This window comes from Cucumis sativus, chromosome 1 (assembly GCF_000004075.3).
Source record: "Cucumis sativus cultivar 9930 chromosome 1, Cucumber_9930_V3, whole genome shotgun sequence".
In the NCBI taxonomy this organism is placed as follows: Eukaryota; Viridiplantae; Streptophyta; class Magnoliopsida; order Cucurbitales; family Cucurbitaceae; genus Cucumis; species Cucumis sativus.
Genome location: NC_026655.2, coordinates 22793055 through 22811462, shown reverse-complemented (window position 1 = coordinate 22811462; position 18408 = coordinate 22793055).

The following is an 18408-nucleotide window of genomic DNA, read 5'->3' as shown; positions in this document are numbered from 1 at the left end:
TTGTCATTTACCAGTGTACAATCCATTACATACGACTACAAACTAGTTCAAACAACTCCTACAAATTCGTGTTAACTACATAACCTGCATAACTCTACCACAACTCCAAAACTATATAACTCACACAACTCCAAAACTCCAACAACTCAAAACTTGTAACTTCACAACTTATGCATAATCCATTACATACAACTACAAACTAGCTCAAACAACTCTTGCAAATTCGTGTCAACTACATAACCTGCAGAACTCCGCCACAACTCCACAAATACAAAATTCACACAACTCCAGAACTCCAACAACTCGAAACTTCTAACTTTACAACTTCAAACTACTCATAAAAATATCGACAATCACAAATATGAAATCTATATCATCAGACCATATAATTGAAACACAAGTATTATTGATATGTCCGTAACTTCAATCCTGAAACCAACTGTTTTGGAGCAGCGTTTAATCCTAGCGACCATCTAACAAACTACTAAAACCATCCTGTTTTGGATTACCAATGGCTAAAGGTGTTTATATTTGCAAGCTTGAACATTTTTTTTATCACAAATTAGAAATCATTCGAGCCTTTTTCGTAAGACTCATCAGATAATGATTAATGTTAATCACTTTCAAACTAATTTAGAGTGTGAGAAAAGGTAATGACTACCTCTAATCACTTAAAAGAAAAACTTATTGGCAAGGTGTGGCTAGTGCAAGCATGGGTTTTCAATAAATAATTGTTAGCATCCAAAATGTGCTACCTAACCAAGTTTAATTTGAGATCATTCCACGATTCTACATTCTTATTTGGCTATTTTATTGGTTTCGAGCAATATAAGAGTAGAATTTGATTTTGATGTCGCTTTAGAGTTAAATTGGAGGAAATTGAAGTAATAAGGCATCAACATAGATAAGGAGTGAACCTAATAAACCAACAAGAAAATTAAATCTTGAATCTTGAGCTTGCTTGTTGTGTAATTCTATTGGTGGATGCATGACAATTGAGTTAGATTAGATGGCTAACAATTGGTTTGGATGTTGTTCTAATCAACTCTGAATTAATCCATCCGGATAATTAAGTAGACGGCATGGAAGTTAATTGTTTAACTTAAGTTTTCCTTAATCTTAATGCAATTAAGGTTAATTTGAGTGGACATGTTTTTCATTTGTTTGAATTAGACGAGTTTGATCTTCAATACAATTTATTTAGCTTTTCTAATTATATTGGTTAGGTGTAGCAATGAATGTATAACCCAAGGTAGGATTCTTTTTACATCGAATTCCTCCACAATTATTTACTATTGATTTAAAACTAGTGAAACCCCTCCTTTTGGTTGCCTTGAAAACAAGTTTGCTTGAGAAAATTAGGTGCTCCTTGTGAATAGGTCGGTTAACTCATGCAGCCACATCATGTCCACAATGCCCAACCTGGACAGGAAACTTCTCTGATTCAGTCTCTAAGTAGGTAATACTCTATGGTTTGAAATGGTAAATTTGATACCCAATGTAATAAAATAAGTAACTATTATAAGGTTAGTTGGATAAGTACAAGTTCATGAATAAAAAATAAACTTACTTGAGATATTTTTTAAAATAAACTCCCCAAGTTTTGTTTATTATTCAACACAATTTCTCTTATTTCTATCCTTTTGGGCCTTTCTGAGTCCACTAAAAAATTGAGGTAATACCCTTTTCTATTGGGTCTAAGCTGAGGCTCAATTTGTGTTCATACTTCCAAATCCAACCAAATTGAGCCCAATCCCATCCCTCCTTCATCTAATACCTCTTATGCTTCATTTTTCCTTGCCCTAATTTTTCAACCATTCTCAATTCACACACTCTCTTTTTCTTTTTCTTTCCTCTTTTAAGTGCTGTTATATAACATATTCTTTTATCTTATGTCAGTATGTAAGTTAATAAATATTCACATATGTATTAGAATTATGAAACAAAATAAATTATCACGTTGATTTAAATTTTGAATATTCAAACTTCTAACTCTTTGGTTTTTGGTCGGGATGTATCCGCAGCCATGGATAATTTTTGCTATCCTCGAACTAGCAAACACAATCATTCATTTATATACATTTTTTTATATCAACAAGCTCTATTTTATGCTCATCTTTAAACCAAATAAAAATATACATTTTTTTAATGAAAAGAAGGCAAGAATGTAGGGATTTGTTGAGAATGATTAACAGATTCTCTTTCTTTTCTTTTTCTTTTTTCAAGTTTGAAAACCCACAGCTTTTTGTTTGTGGAGATTAATGAAATCCAAATCAAAGTTGCAGTATGTGTATAACAACTTGAAAGTCTTTAAAAAGAAAAGTTTCTTGTTCCCACCTATATATATATATATATATTATTTATTTTATTTGCCTTAAATTATTTGCTCCTTTCTGGTCTACACTCTCTTTTCTTGATGCTCTTCTTCAGGATCTTCTTCAAAGTGCTTTCTCTTCTCTAACTATGTTATTTTATCATATTCTCAATATCCCAAATCTTTGTTTAAGTACAAGCACTGCTAAAAACCAAATAGTGACTGTTTTTAATACAGCAATTAGAATCATCTAAAGTATTGGTAGATAGAATACATACCCAAATCTATTTGGTACAGAGTTTATCACTTTCACTTTTTTAGTTTTTAAAAACATTAAGTGGAAAATAAATAACAAAACAAAACATATATAGAAATTAAATAAACTTGTTGAAGAATCGAGTTCTCTCTCACACTCCACATAACATTCCTAAAAAAGGTGGGGGGGAAAGAAACAAAAATAGAAGTATGATACACTTGGTATATATAATTAAAGTGGGGTTAGAGTAAATTAAAATAAAGTTAAAAAATAATCTCCAAAGTTGGATTTAAATGAATAGATTAGTACATAAGATTGGCAAAAAAGTTTTAATTAAGCAATGCTTTAAGAGACCTAATGATGTGTATTTAGAAGTGGGTCCTCCATTAATAATTAAGTAGTATAGATTAATTAGATTCTTACTTGGACCTCAAATATTCTTTCACAAAAATAGCTTAAACAAATGCTTGTAATTTAATGATCCACAAACATAAAGTTATTTTCAAGTTGATTTGACCAACATATAATGGCCTGCCTAAGCTTTTGTTAATTAATTTGAACTCTATGGAGATCATAACCTTTGCCTTTCACTAACAATTAATTAAAAACATATATACATACTAAATATATAATATAATGATCACAATAACTCTGTTTAGTACTAAATAATTTCATAATTTTGTTTCCTTGTAAATTTTGTAACCTAAATATATAAATTAAACACAATTATAGTTTACTATTTTATACTTTAACCAAAAAGTCAATATTTTAGTTGATGGAAGAAAACTCTTACTTGGGATACTTCAAAACATTTCTAAAACTCTATGGTATATTATTTGATTTAACTTTTCAAGAGTTGCCTAAAGACATAAATTTAAAGTGTCTGACAATCCTTCGTAATAATATATATATATATATATATATTAGAGAAACAATTAAAATCAACTTTGTAATGTGATGATACATAAAATTAAAGAAATAAATATCCTTACTAATTCTCTACCTTATTATCTTCCACACCATGGTTTTGAATTGCTAAGATCAATCATGATGAACTGCATTGATTATCTCTGGAAGGATGAACTCTAAATGACCAATTCAAGCAACTAAATTAGATGAATCATATGCTAAAGACATGCAAACAAATCTCAACTAATGAAGGTGATTTTAAATATAAACATACAAACAATTCTGTCTGTATTTACTACACTTCAAATAATAACGATAGTAATTTCTTTTTTATTTTTCACTAAATTTTTTTGGGGATGTGAAGGGCTCTTTTTACACTGAGATTTAGAAACATAATACAAAAATGATTAGAAAATGGTGAGCAAAAAAATGACACTAAAACAAAAAAAAAGAAAGAATAATAATGCTAATAAAACTCTCTCTTTTGTCACCAAAAACTGAAAACATGATCATCAACCAAATCTCAACACTGTTTTCTTTTTGTTTGGCCCCCATTGCCATTGAAACAAAAAAAGAAAAATTAAACAAAATTATTCTTTTTATTATTATTATTATTATTAGGGGAGGAAAGTCAAAGTCAAACCCCAATTGATATGTTTTTTGAGATTATTGTAGATGTTTTCTCCAGCATGCATGGTTTTGCCTTCTTTTTGGAAGATAATGTTTAAGAATGTCTCATTTATGCCTAAATCTTCTTTTTAATCATTAATTATCATCCATAATGACCCACTTAACACATTTTTCTTTGTCATTAATCACTCCTACTCCATCATTTAATCCATATATTTAGGGGCTCCACCACTAATTAAACACTCTCTCTTTCTCTCTCTAAATTAGGGTTTAAATTTGGAACTTAAGATTTATATAAATAGAATAATGTCGGATTGGAATTAATTGATGAGATTAATCACGGGTCTATGTCTTAATGTTTCTACTTAATTAATTTGTTAGTTTGTGTGTTTTAAAAGTGTTCATTTTGTTTTGGTCTTGGGGAACAATTAATTATCTTTTTGGTTTAATCATTCCTTTTGTCTAATTTTTATTTCTTCCTTATAAATCCCTCCATTTTTTAACTTTGCTTTTTTCCTTTTTCTTTTTTCTTTTTCCTTCCTTCTATGTTTCGTTTAAACTGTAGTTTGTATTTGTTCTTCTTATTACACGTTGGGGGAACCTTCTTGAATTTTAATTAATTAATTAATTAGATAAACAAAATTTTAATTTGTTTTTATTATTCCCTTTGTGATATTTGATTAAAATCTCAAGGTTTGAAGCTACTTTTAATTTGATTTTTGTTTCTCTCAAGGGTTTTTTTTTTTTTGTTGATTTTCGTCTATAATTTTAAATTGTTCGTTTTTTCAAAACATAAGAGTGTTTTTGTAGACTGAGATATTTAAAATTTTCATTTTAGTTTTTATATTTTTATAATCCACATTTTGATTCTCGTACTTTTTAAAAAGAGACCATTTTAATTTTTTATTACGATTTATAAGGAATGGATGAATGAGATAGTTATTTATTTATGAACCGAAATGATTTTCTAAAATGTTAAAGTTGTCTACAAAAACTAAAATGAAAATAATGCAAGATTAAAAGCATGAAGACTAAATAAATAGTATTATTCAAGTGAAATGTTAAGATATGTTTAAAAAATGATAATGATCCAGATAATTGAAAAATTGAGAGAGAATATGATTAATATTTTTTTTAAGACAATCCAAACAATGACACATGGATTGATACAGTGGTTGTATAGTGTGAGAGAAAAGTTTGAGAGAATAATTTATACTTCTATAAATTATAAGAGTAGGGTTCGAGTTCTTTTTCTTAATCCTATTTTTTAAATTAACTAATTGTTTAAAATGAAAAAACTCTTAAAACTATTTAAAAATGTAACAAAATGGTATTCTATCAATGTTACATTTATGTATCAAATTTTTACATATATTCATTGATAAAATATATGGTTGGTACGATGTTTTAATTTACTTGAATACACATCTAACTAATTGAAATATATGTATGATAATATATATATTACCAAACTGTCTCAACACCCCTATAGTTCTGTTGCCTTTTGAGAGGGGAAAAAAACCTTTCGAATAGTTGAATATATTTTTAACCTTAATATATGTAAACAAGTTGTTACATTTTTCTTTTTTCTTTGCAAAATTATAACTAATAAGAGCCCACTCTGTTATGATCAATTGTTCGTTCTTTGTTAACTTTTTGTCTCAAATGGAATTGAACATCATAATTACATTTTCAATTGTATAAAGAAAAAGAAAGGCAAACCATGACGTTTCATGATTCATGTTTAATATTTGTGTAAAGTTTTCTTTTTTTCATTACCATATTTAATAGCTATTTAGTTTTTGAAATTTTTTGTTTAATTTTTACTTTTGTTTTTCCACAATAATAAAGAAAACCAAATAGTTATAGATTCCTTCTTCTTCTTCTGTTTTTAGTGTTTGACATATAGTAGGTAGTAGCAGTGTGAGTTGAAGTTAAATGGTATAAATTTGGAATTTCAACTAATTTGTAGTTAACAGTCAAGTCATGTAATTAATACCTAGTTGATATTATTAACCATGATAACTTTAGTCACCTAGGTTAATGAACTGTTTTTTTCACTATTATTTTATTGTTTTTTCTTTAATAAAAACGATAAGAATTATTTATTTTTTGAAAAGAAATGGAGGTAGATGATATGAATAAAAGATGTCACGTCTACAAGTACTTACTGTTAGAGTTTTAAGTGAAGTAATAATAAAAGGAAATATTATTATAAGAGAAAGAAAGAAAGAAAGAAAGAAAGAAAGAAAAGTAATTTATGTGAAAGAGGGTGTGAGGTCAGGTGTGTGAAAAGAAAGGAAAGAGCAATGGAATCTAGCGAGAGAAATTTGGTTGGACCCACAAATCTAAAATCTCCCCCCCGCTTGCTTTCTTTGACCGCCACCTTACTCTCTCCCTCTCTATAATCATATATCCTATCACCTTAATTTACCAATTCATTTTCTAACTTACACCATTCTGTTCTTCTCCACCACAAAAATTACAACCCATCTACTATCTTCTTTTTATAAATTAATATACAATTATATCTCACCTATTATTCACTAATCTACCTAAAGTATGACATTACAAAATAAAGCATTGGTTTCATAAGTCAAAAGAAAAAAATAGCGAGATCTACTGTTTTGGCTTGATTACAAGACATACATCAAACCAAACCTAAAATCTAATGTCGCACATGAATAGGGAGCGGAAACACCAACAACACTAGTGATTATACGCCCAAAATGACTAAAAACAATAGCTCTCTACTTATATTGGCACACCCGTACTGTGAAGCTGTTGCAAAAATGCAGATTTTGCATATCTTCTAGTGGGAGTTTTGTAATTTTTTAGTGCTTTAGCCTAATTTCTTCATTAGGACTTCACATTGGTTCGTTTTAGCTCTATTTTCTCTCTAGTATTTGGTTCTACCTCTTTAACTGATGGTGTGTTTGGGGAAGGGAAAGAGTTATGGAAGATAAGGATTATGATAATCCTAGTGTTATGATAATATGCGTTTAGGAGAACGTTTATTATTGATAGTGTTATGATAATATGTGGTTGGATAAAAAATTATGAATGGTAATGTTATGATAATATTTGTTTGGGGAGAGCATTGTGGATTTATTAAGGAGTCAGGGACACGTGCCCCTCTCACATTATTGGTTTTTGTAATTTAATATTAATTTTGAAATGTTAGCTTACAATGTATATTAAATTTAGCTTTAATTTGCCTAAATTATGCTTCTGCTATAGTGGTTGTGCCCCCTACACAATCGTTTGTGAATTCAAATCTCGTCTACTACAATTACTTTTACGAAATAATTTTTTAAAAAGAGGAAAAAACTCATATAAGATAAAACCTTAACTTATTTTCTATCCTCCTTTGTTATCTAACAAAAATTTTGAAAAGAAAATAGGGATCAAACAGTGTAATCATAATAAATTACCTAATTCAAGAATAAAAAAAAAATGAAAATTTTAAATTCACGTAGTTGTATCAAATTCATCTCGTAAAGACAAGTGATGCTTTTTTAAATAAAAATATTAAAATCAACTATAAAAATTATAAATAAGAACAAATGGATCCAATAGTATTTCAACTTAAATAAATTAATTGTAAATAAGAAAGAATTAAGGGATGATTGAGGGGTTAATGAAGGGTTATCATAGCCTAACCCCTCCTCCGAACAAGGGAAGGATACTCTTTTTCAATATTATTTTTTCTCTGCCAAACACATCAAAATTTATTAAATAAATGATATAACCATATTGAATTGAGGGATTAAATAACATATTTTGACTCGTGTAGATAATGTATTGACACATTATATGAAGGATGTCATTTCAAATATATTCTTAATAGATTTCCAAATCACTCTTTTAAATATTTGACACTTGGCAATTTTCAAATCGCTTTTCTAAAGCCTCATAAAATCTCTTTCTAGGTTACCAAATGTTTTTAATTAAGTTCATGAATTTAAAAAATAATAATGTTGAGTATTCTTCTCTCTCTTTTTCTTTTTGTTTCTTTAGTACAAATAATAATGAGTATTCTGATTTTTATAAATCTTTTAATATTTTCTTTAACGAAGTACCATTATTTTGTCATTAATTACCACTCTACATACCTATTTATTTTAAATATTCATTCTCCTACCTCCGTCAATTAAAAAGAGAAAAACATTAACATCTCTCTCACTAATGTGGCTAAAGTTGTTTTTTTCTTCCGTATGAGCTAAAATCACATTTAATACCAAAAAGAAAAGAACACATTTTCTTAAATTTGATTATAAGAAATTATTTTAAATTGCAAAACATAGTAAGATATCAATTTATTTAAATAATTCTATAAATATTTGAAAGGACCCACGACACAAATATTTGAATTGAATAATTGATAAGAAAAAAAATGTCCTCTTTTATGTTTTGAAGATGCACTCCCACCATAATTTATGTATCAATAATTTGTAAAAAGTTGTTTTGACCATATAATATATATGTAGCCAATTTACGGTGCCTACCCCATGGTCGGTGTTAACTTCTTGAGTATCACAATTCATCTCCTTGCCGACTTAATTCCCTTCATTTTCTTTACAAATATCGTTTTTTTTTTCTTTTTGAATATCTCAAACGTCTCTAACATTATCATCACACTTAAATGGATAATATATGTCCACTTTTAAATTTGCTTTAATGTGTTTTCAATTTTATTGATTTTTTTTTTTGTTGATCAAACTATTTTCTACGAGTGTATTTTGTTTCTTATACATCCAATTTTTATTCATTTTCGTCATTGTATTATTAAGCTATTATTGTTTGTGAGTTGTTTTTAAATGTAGCATCAAAATGAACACAAATATTTAGGACGTTTATTTAGAAATATAGCAAATATGATAGGGTGGTTGATAAAGTATGATATTTAAGTATATTAATAAATGAATAAATATTTGGGAGTGACTTGATGGATTGAAAATAATAGTGGAATGAAATAAGGAATGAGGAGGAAGGTGGTGAAGGTTGAGAAATTAAAATGTGAAGGACCCACTAAGATAAGAAGCATCAAAATGCATGGAATCCAGCTAACTCGCAGCACAGCATATACCATCTTCAATAATAATAATAATAATAATCTTGATATTTGTAAAATTGACCTTTTTCTTCATTTAATACAATACTTTATCCAACACAAATCTAAGGGGTCCATAATCCCAAAATCTCTTCTTAAATCTTTTTCTCAATTAAAACCTATGTTTCAATCTCTCTCTCTCTCTCTCTCTCTCTCTCTCTCTCTAAAAATAAGTAACAATATTTACCATTCATTTTTAATTACAACTAAATTCATTATCAAAGTTTAGAAATAAGATTTAGGGGGGGAGGGGAGTTTACATGTATATATTTTATTTCTATCACTCATTCCAAAATTTGGTGTGTGTTTTTCTTTTTTTTTCTTACTTTTTCCCTTTCTTAGTATGAATGCCTCTATTTTTGTCTTAAAAAAGTGTAACATATCTTTTTTATTATTATTTTAAAAAACTTTAATGTCAATTATGTGAAATTGATTGAAGTTTCATGAATGTCCTTTGTTCATGTATAGTACAAAAGACAAATAGTAAACAAAGCAACATACCAACTCCATTTTGATGCATGGCTACGTATAATAAAATCTAAAATACGTATTTTTTTAAAAAAAGAAAGTAAAAAGTAATAAGTTTAAAATGTTCTTATTGGAGGGGCAGAGTTGGGTGGAGATGACTTCTCATTGTTTGATTTTTTTTCAAAAACAGAATAATTCACTTAATTCATGGTATAAAAAACGTTTTAATTAAATAGTTAAGCTTCTTGTTGCATTTTTTTTATATGATTAGTTCCACGTGAACAATTTAAATTTTTTAAAAAATTATTGTAACTTTATAGTAAAAAAATAATTAGCAATCAAATTACTCATACATATAATTCTATATTCAGTTATTTAATTTAAACATTTTCGTTTTTCTTTGTTAGTAAACAATAAAATTTGTAATTTAAATGAAACATTTATATTAATAGCAATATAACATTTAATTATTGTGATAATAAAAGAAAAAACTAATTAACAAGGCAGGGTGAGCACCTATGCCATGGTTTCCCATCCCTTCCTAATAGCCTATGAGAGATTTTTGTCTTCCACTCCCCCTTATAAGAATTCCAATCAAAAATGTGTAAGAGCGAAGTCGTATAGTATAATGACCAATCCCCTCAAGTTACCAACAATAAATGATTAACGATTTGATTTATAGCAGTAGCCGTACAAAATGGAAAGCACATGGAAAATCAAAATGTTTGCTCAAATTTTTGTAATGTTGATTCATAATATAAAAATGAAAATAGAATAGATATAAATGTATAATCTCAGGAAAAAGAACTATAAAGTTTGTATTGTATTGATAAGATAATACACACTAAGATGAGAAAAAGAAAACAAGTTTGAGTTGAGAGAAGAGCATGTTTCCAAAATTGCACAAGACAAAGGATTGGCATTGAACCATAAAAATTCCTGACAGCAACTTGATTTGTGAGTTGATAATGAAAGGTTTAGTTGAAGAAGGGAAGATGATATAAAGAAAACATGTGCTAGGGCCAACTTTACAAGGGAGGGCAAAAAAATTGCAAGTCTTGCAATTCTCTTCTTTAAGATTTTTTTAAGGCCTTCTTTGCTTTCTCTCCCATACCACATGGGTGTAATCAATGAATTGCTTTTTGTGAGCCTTTTCATATGTAGGCCACTTTTTTTTCCAAAGATATTAATATATATTTATCTCAAAACCCAAGTTAGGTAAGAAATTTGTCACATCTTTTATTTTCAATCAAAAACCTTTTTAGGGTTATGTGAGTTAGTTTATGGCTATTTGCCATCTTAATTTGCTAAAATCTCTTACTCGTTCTTGTGACTTCTTGAATTCTAAAATTTTGTGTTGGATATGTTTTGTCTAAATGAAGGATATTTTTTTTTTTTTCTAACAAATTTTTACGTGGATTATCTAAACATAAAGTTTTTGTTTCATTAAGAAGAGTATAATATATGTATCATTTCTTGTTGCTAAATTCAAAAGAGCTCGATAAAAACTAAAGAAAGCTAGTTTGATAATGAATTGATTTTTATTTAGTTAAAAAAATTATTAATCGTTCTTCATTTTAGTCTCTCATCTATCTTTTTTTATAGATTATTTTATTTCTCACATCAAACGTCTAATTAAATTGTCATGAAAAGTTGAGTACGGTGTCATATTCAAGGTGACATAATATATCTTAAATGCCCCCACACGCACGTATACATATATAAAAAATTGAAGTGGTTCCATGACTACTCGATTGAGATATTAATTATATGTTATAAATTATTCATATCGAGCCTATATGTGCATAGTTCAATCAACATCTGGAGTTTGAATTTTCATGTGTCAAACTAAAAAAATTGTTAGAGTAAAAATGCTACATTGCGATTCTTATTAAAATAAAAATTGTTATGAATCAATTATACGGATTTATTAATAAAGGAATAATACCAGAAAGCTACATTAAAATATTCGTTTTTTCACAAGTGTTGAATTAAGGATAATTTTAACGAATAGCAATATCAAAGATAATAATAAAGTGTACAATAACATGTGATAAATATATTTGTAATATGGTTCTATCAATGATAGACTTTGACAGTTTTTGCTATATTTGCAATTTTTTTAAAAATATATTGTTATACATGTTAATACTTAAAATTTGATTATTATATTTACAACAATCTCTTGAATTAAAATGCGAGGTAAGAGAATTTTAACCTCTAACTTTGAGGTTGATAATACAAGTCTCATGTTAGTTGAGTTGCATGCTCAATTTTGCCATTTACAAAGTTTTACATTTTAACATGTCTTCTACAAATTGAGGAAAAAATCGAATAATCTGACCATGAGCATATGTGAATTATCATAGTACATACTATGCTCATGTTTGTCTCAATACTTTTACTTTGATTACTATATATTGATTAAAATTTACAAATGAGTAACTTTGAACCTAACACATTTACCCAAATCACACAAACTTAATTCAGTTTGTTAGTATAAAGTAACGTGAGGTTTCATTTGAAAACCAATTGATATTGGAAGAAATAGTTCATGTATCATAGTTAACGAAATGTAGCGTTTTTAACATATCTCTTCAAGATGATACCTCTTTAGATTAGAGGTAAAACTTCCATTTTTGTTTGTTTTTTTCTTTTTCTTTTTTTTTTTTCTTTCTAAATGTTCATTTAAGGTTCATAGGGTATGATATTGTATTGAATAACATAAGGTTCCTTGAAAGACAATAATGGTAAATTATGTATTATACAATCTCAAATCTCTAAAAAATTGAAACATGTATTCATTTAACATAAAATAAAAGTATTGTTTTTAGAAGGTGTGTAATGGTAGAAATGAAAAACAAAATTTAATGGTAGAAATGAAAAAGAATTTTAGAAAAGAAAATTTGAAAGTCTGAATCAAAGTCTTAAATGCAATACATGTGTGGTTAGAGGGCAGCAGAGGCGTGTGGGGGTAACTTCTTGGGTGTGATGGCTCCACATCCTACGCCTAAAAACGACCAATACAAAAAGCAATAGTGATTCACTTCACCCTAAGGCCTTTTAGGTTCTATCATATAATATATATAACTCTTAACTCTATTGGGTCCTCTATTCCTTTTCCTTCATTTCATTCTTTCTTATTACGTATTCCTCCAATACATATTATTATTTTTGCATAACATTGTATCACCACTATTATTTAGTTCCAATATTATAAATATTAATATAGATGTTCATTATTAAACTTGGTTTTAAATGATGTAAAAATGGTTTCAAATCTAAAGGTTTATGTTGACCATCCTAAACGATCATGTTAACTAGGTAAGCAATCGTTTAGATCATATTCTCATGATCGTGTAGTTTTTTTTAAACGATGGGAAAAGAACTTCATATCTAAATGATTGTATTTACCATGCTAAACGATCGATTGTGTTGACTCGGTAAACAATCATTTAGATCATATCAAAGTGATATTTAAACAATCTTGACAGTCTCGAAGAGGAGCTGGAAGAAAGAAAGAAAAAAAAAAAGATGAATAATAATAGAAGAAAGAAAATTTGGAAGAGGAGCTGAAGAAATCAGGAAGAGGAGATGAAAAAATAGTAAAGAAGAAGAAGAAAGAGAAGTAACGAATCGTCTGCAATATCAAGGGTAAATATAAAATTTATGAAAATATTTTACCGACTTCTTAGGCTTTTTTATTTTGTTACATGAGTCGTAAATATTTTGGTGTTTTGTTATATTTATGAAAAGTAACCTTACAGTTATTTTAGTATTATATTTTCTCAATTTTCATGTTTCGGTTGTGCCTCATTTTTACAACACGTTATCAGCATGAGCTCCAGTCATCTCCTTCGCCAAAGGTAGGTCCTAACGGTATGTCGATTTTTACTATGGAATATCTTGTGAAACCAAAATTTATGGCCTTCACATTAACAATAACAATTATTTGTCATGGGTTTTTTATGCTGAAATGCATCTCGACGCCATGAATCTAAAAAATACAATTAAAGAAGGAAATGCAACGACCAATCGAGAAAAAGTGAAAGCCACGATTTTCCTTCGTCATCGCATTCATGAGGATTTGATGTTAGAATATTTAACAATAAAAGATCCTCATATATTGTGGAATAAATTGAAAGAAACGAATGATAATTTGAAATTAGCTCATCTTCCTCAAGTTGTTATGATCTTAAAGCATAAGAGTTTATAAATTTTAAATAAATAAAAAAAATCAACAATATCAAAGTGTCTTTATTCGGGCCCTATTTCAAACAAATTTAAAGATTTAAAACTATCGTTTGTAAAAAATCAAGAAATAACAGTCATCAAAGTCATGAAACTTAGTCCAGTCTCAAATACCAAGGGAAACAAAACTTTTAGCAGAAGCAATTTGAAGGACATTTTCCCTATGGCAATCACGTCTCCTTCTTGTCCCTCGTTTGTCTGCCTCTCGTGTTACCTTTGTCTGAAAGAGACACACTACTGGTCCCGTCAGGGGAAAAATAAAAACGTTTAACTTTCTATTGGGAGGTACCATGCATCGTAACAGTCTCGTGATCCCGTAGGACACACATATTCAGTATAATGCCCCCGTAGGATGCATATATTAGTCTACTGTTCTGCAAGATGCACATGTCAGTCTAGGACTCCCGAAGCATGCACCTATCAGTCTAATGCTCCCGAAGGATGCACAAAATGTGGTGATCCCGTAGGACACCTGCAAGGCACACTACCCAATAGAACAAGCTAACAATTTTCCCTTAGTCCGTTCTAAACATTTAATCAACTCATTCATAATACAGTCCAATTACCACATCATATAAACATTCAAATTCAACACATTTACAGTCAATCTACTCAATTCATTCACAATAACACTCGGTAGTATAACAACACATCAGGCAATCAAGCTATATGTACATAACACTCTTCTCAGTTCACAAGTATACTGTCCATACTTTAATATATCAATCACCCAAATCTAGGCGTTAGTCATTATGTTCACATCCACATGTTAGATAGCCATACTCTACATTTGTCATCATATCTACATCTATATATATCAGTCAACCATATTATACATTTATCATTATGTCTACATCTATATACATCAAACAACCATACTTAGTTTAGAGAAATCCATACAGACAGCACATTTCAATTCTATTAAAGAGTCCAATAGTGGAAACCCCTTACCTTATCTATAATTAAGCTCCTTTACCCCACAAAAGTTCAACAAAGAACCTAAACATAAGTAAACGAAGAGCTAGTTAATTTTTCAATTAACTTCATCCATCCAATTCACCCTAAATGTGAATTTGACAACTTACCCAAGCCGATAGAAAATCGAATTCCACCTCAACCTTTTGGAAAATCAAAGATTCGCTCACTGATTCAATGTGTAACTTCAAGAATTAAGTGTTTCTCCAAGTACTTAGATCCAACAGTAGTATTTATCAATAGCCAAGAAAAACAATCAAACCCTCAATTCATCCTTACCAACGTAAATCCAGTAGTTCACATCAAGGTAGAAGTGGCAGTGGCGTACAAACAGAGTCAAAATGACGTGCATAACAAATATGGCGGCTAGCTTGGAGAAGAAGATCGGCGCACACGGCTCACAAGACGACTGACACGGAGACCAAACGGCGCGGTTCTGGTGGACAGCTCGATCGAATGGGGAGACGTGACAAAGAAGTCAACAACAGTAAAGGAATGTGGCGTGACGAAGGTGCTTCGTGAACAAACCCGACTTGAGAAAATGCACGTTCGACGATACACGCTTGACGGGCAGACGTTGAACAAAGTTTGGTTATGGGAGTCAAGCGGCGACGATAGAGTACGACGAAGAAAAGTGAAGGAGAAAGAAGGGGTTTGGCATGCAAACAAGGAAGAGGAAGGTTTTTTTTTTTTTTTTTGAAAATAATTATTAAGAAAATAAAATTATTAATAATAATAAAAATAAATTATAATAACTATTATTATCACTATTTTATTTAAAAATCCTTACTTCTTTTCTTTTCCAACAAATCCACTTATCTTCTACATGAAAGCTTAAAATACATTAACACCCAAAATTTAAAAACTTTGATAAATAACACAATTTGATTAAAATTAAATACCTTAAAAATTTGGGGTGTTACATTAAATGTGTAGGTAGAAGGTCTAAAGAAAAGATTTACGTCTTTTTTAGAGAAAAATGCGACTGTTCGTTTCAGTAGGTGTGGTTAAAGAGGTCACAACTGTGGGTCTTGCAAACAACTCATTCAATGTTAAGTTATCGTTTAGTAATTTCTATAAGTATTAGTTACAAATTTTAAGTACTTGATTTTTTTTTGGTTTGTAATTCGAATTGAATGGTTGACTTATATAAAAATTGATTTTCTTTAATTAACATACAAAGTATTTGTTAAATTTTACAACGATTTAAGCATGTTCACTTTGCAAGTATACTATTTTGTATGTTGTTCGTTTAAATTTTAAATATTGTCATTTTCAAACTAGATACATTGAGGTCATCATAATACAAGAGTCATGACATTTTATTTTATTTGTAAATCGAATATATTGGTTATTTTCAACAAGGAGGTTATATTTATGTACATGTAAGGGTTGTTCAAAGTTATATCCATATTGTTTATTTACATTTCAATCATTTGAATAAGATCGAATACATGACTGACTCCAGTATAAATATTATTAAACAAATAGAGTGTATTTAAATTTATCATACAACATATGTTCATAAAATTCATATATCTAAAACATAAGTTCACAAAGTTCATATATCTAAAAATAATGATATATTTCAATTAAATAAAGAAATTTATAGTTCCAATGAGAGTAAACCAACAAACCAAAAGTTTAAGAACAAACTATCAAGGCTGACTTAGATGTAAATCAAATGATGACATGTCTGGATACGAATTCTCTTTCTCTTTGTTTGATGGACCTATTTCCCTCTTGTTGCATCTATCCATATCCCTGATGTCACTGGCTTAATCTTTCTCTATATTGGTTCTCACTTGATAACTTCTTTCATTTTTTTCCTATCCTCAGCCATCTTTACCAACTCTTCTTTGGTCATGTTCAACTATTAAAAATAAAAACGAAGTTGATTAATAGGAGAAATAATCATAAATTACATAGAATAATTAAGCATTTTTTAGTATGAGATATGCTTACGTGTTTTAATATAACTCTTGTTGCTGGATTATTTTCGTCTATATTTGAAAGTCTGTCCTTAACCTATAAATTTTTAGAAAAAGAAAGTTTAAATGCATCATTCTCAAAATTGTGAACTCGACGTTCATAGTATTTATGTTATTTCCTTGGCTATTTGTGATCCTTCTTTTGTTCTTCCAAAGCTTGGTTGCATTTTCTTCATTATTTTTGCAGTAGAATTCAATGAAGACTGGCCCTGTGCATACTTTAATATTTTTCAAGAATTAGTTAGCAGTATTCATACACAATTATTCACATCGATATAAGGAATTACACTTCAATCGAAAAAAGCTCACTTATTTGCCGATTAAGGCCTTACTTGAATCTGGTATGTATGAAGACCTAGAGGAACTCTCCGATTGGAGATTTTGAAGCGGTGGAATGGAAAAAGCTCACCTCTTCCCTGAATGCTTTCTTCAACCGATTGAAGATTTTGGAGCAGACAAATGGAATAAATGTGGAGCGAAAGAATGCTTTTCGGTGGAGCAAACAAAGTAAAATTTTTGTGGAATGGATGATAAGGTTTGGAGTAACGAACGTAAATTTGAATTTAGTGGAAGTCCTTTTGAAAGTGTTAGGGTTTCAAAGTGGAGATTTGATGCCTACACCGTTTCAATGCTATTTTCAATGTATGCACCGTTTGAATGGGATGTGAAATTGTTGCAGACTTTTAGTGGAGATTTGATGGTGATAGAGTTTCTTTTTTGGGTTTTTGGGGGAAATTTAGAACTTTCATAGGTTTAATTGTATGGCGGAGTTTTTTTTTTTAATTACAGTGTATTTGGTGTTTATTGATCAATTGTTTTTAGGATTCAAGTTGTTCAGTTAGGTAGAGGCATTTAAGACAGTGTTTCGGCTATTTTTTTTTATAAAAAAAAATATGTTTTGCTATTTTGTCAATTTAAAAATAAATTTGTCATTTATCCATGTGAACTTCTTATTTTGCCATGCTTTTTGTCAGTCCAAGAATTATTTAAAATTCACATGGACATCCATTGAAGAACGAGAAGTTTTGTCAATCTAATGAATTATCATGTAATGCTTGCTCTCAAGGCGAATTAATAATTAGACCATTACCAGCTAAAGTGAAAACCGAATCACCTACATTTTTAGAACAAATTATTGTGATATATTTGTGGACCTATTAACCCACCAAGTGATATGTTTAAGTATTTTTTGGTATTAATAGACGCATCAAGCAAATGGTCACATGTGTGCTTATTATCAAGTTGAAATCTTGCATTTACAAAATTACTTGCTCAAATAATTAATTTATGAGCATGGTTTCCTAATTATACAATTAAAAACATTAGACTTGATAATGTCGGGGAATTTACATACCAGACATTTAATAATTATTGTATGTCTATTGGGATAAGTGTTGAACATCATGTTGCTCATTTTCATTTGCATTTTGCATGTTGCGTTACACTTATGCATATTAGGCCTATAACTTATCATAAGTATTCACCATTAGAATTAGCATAT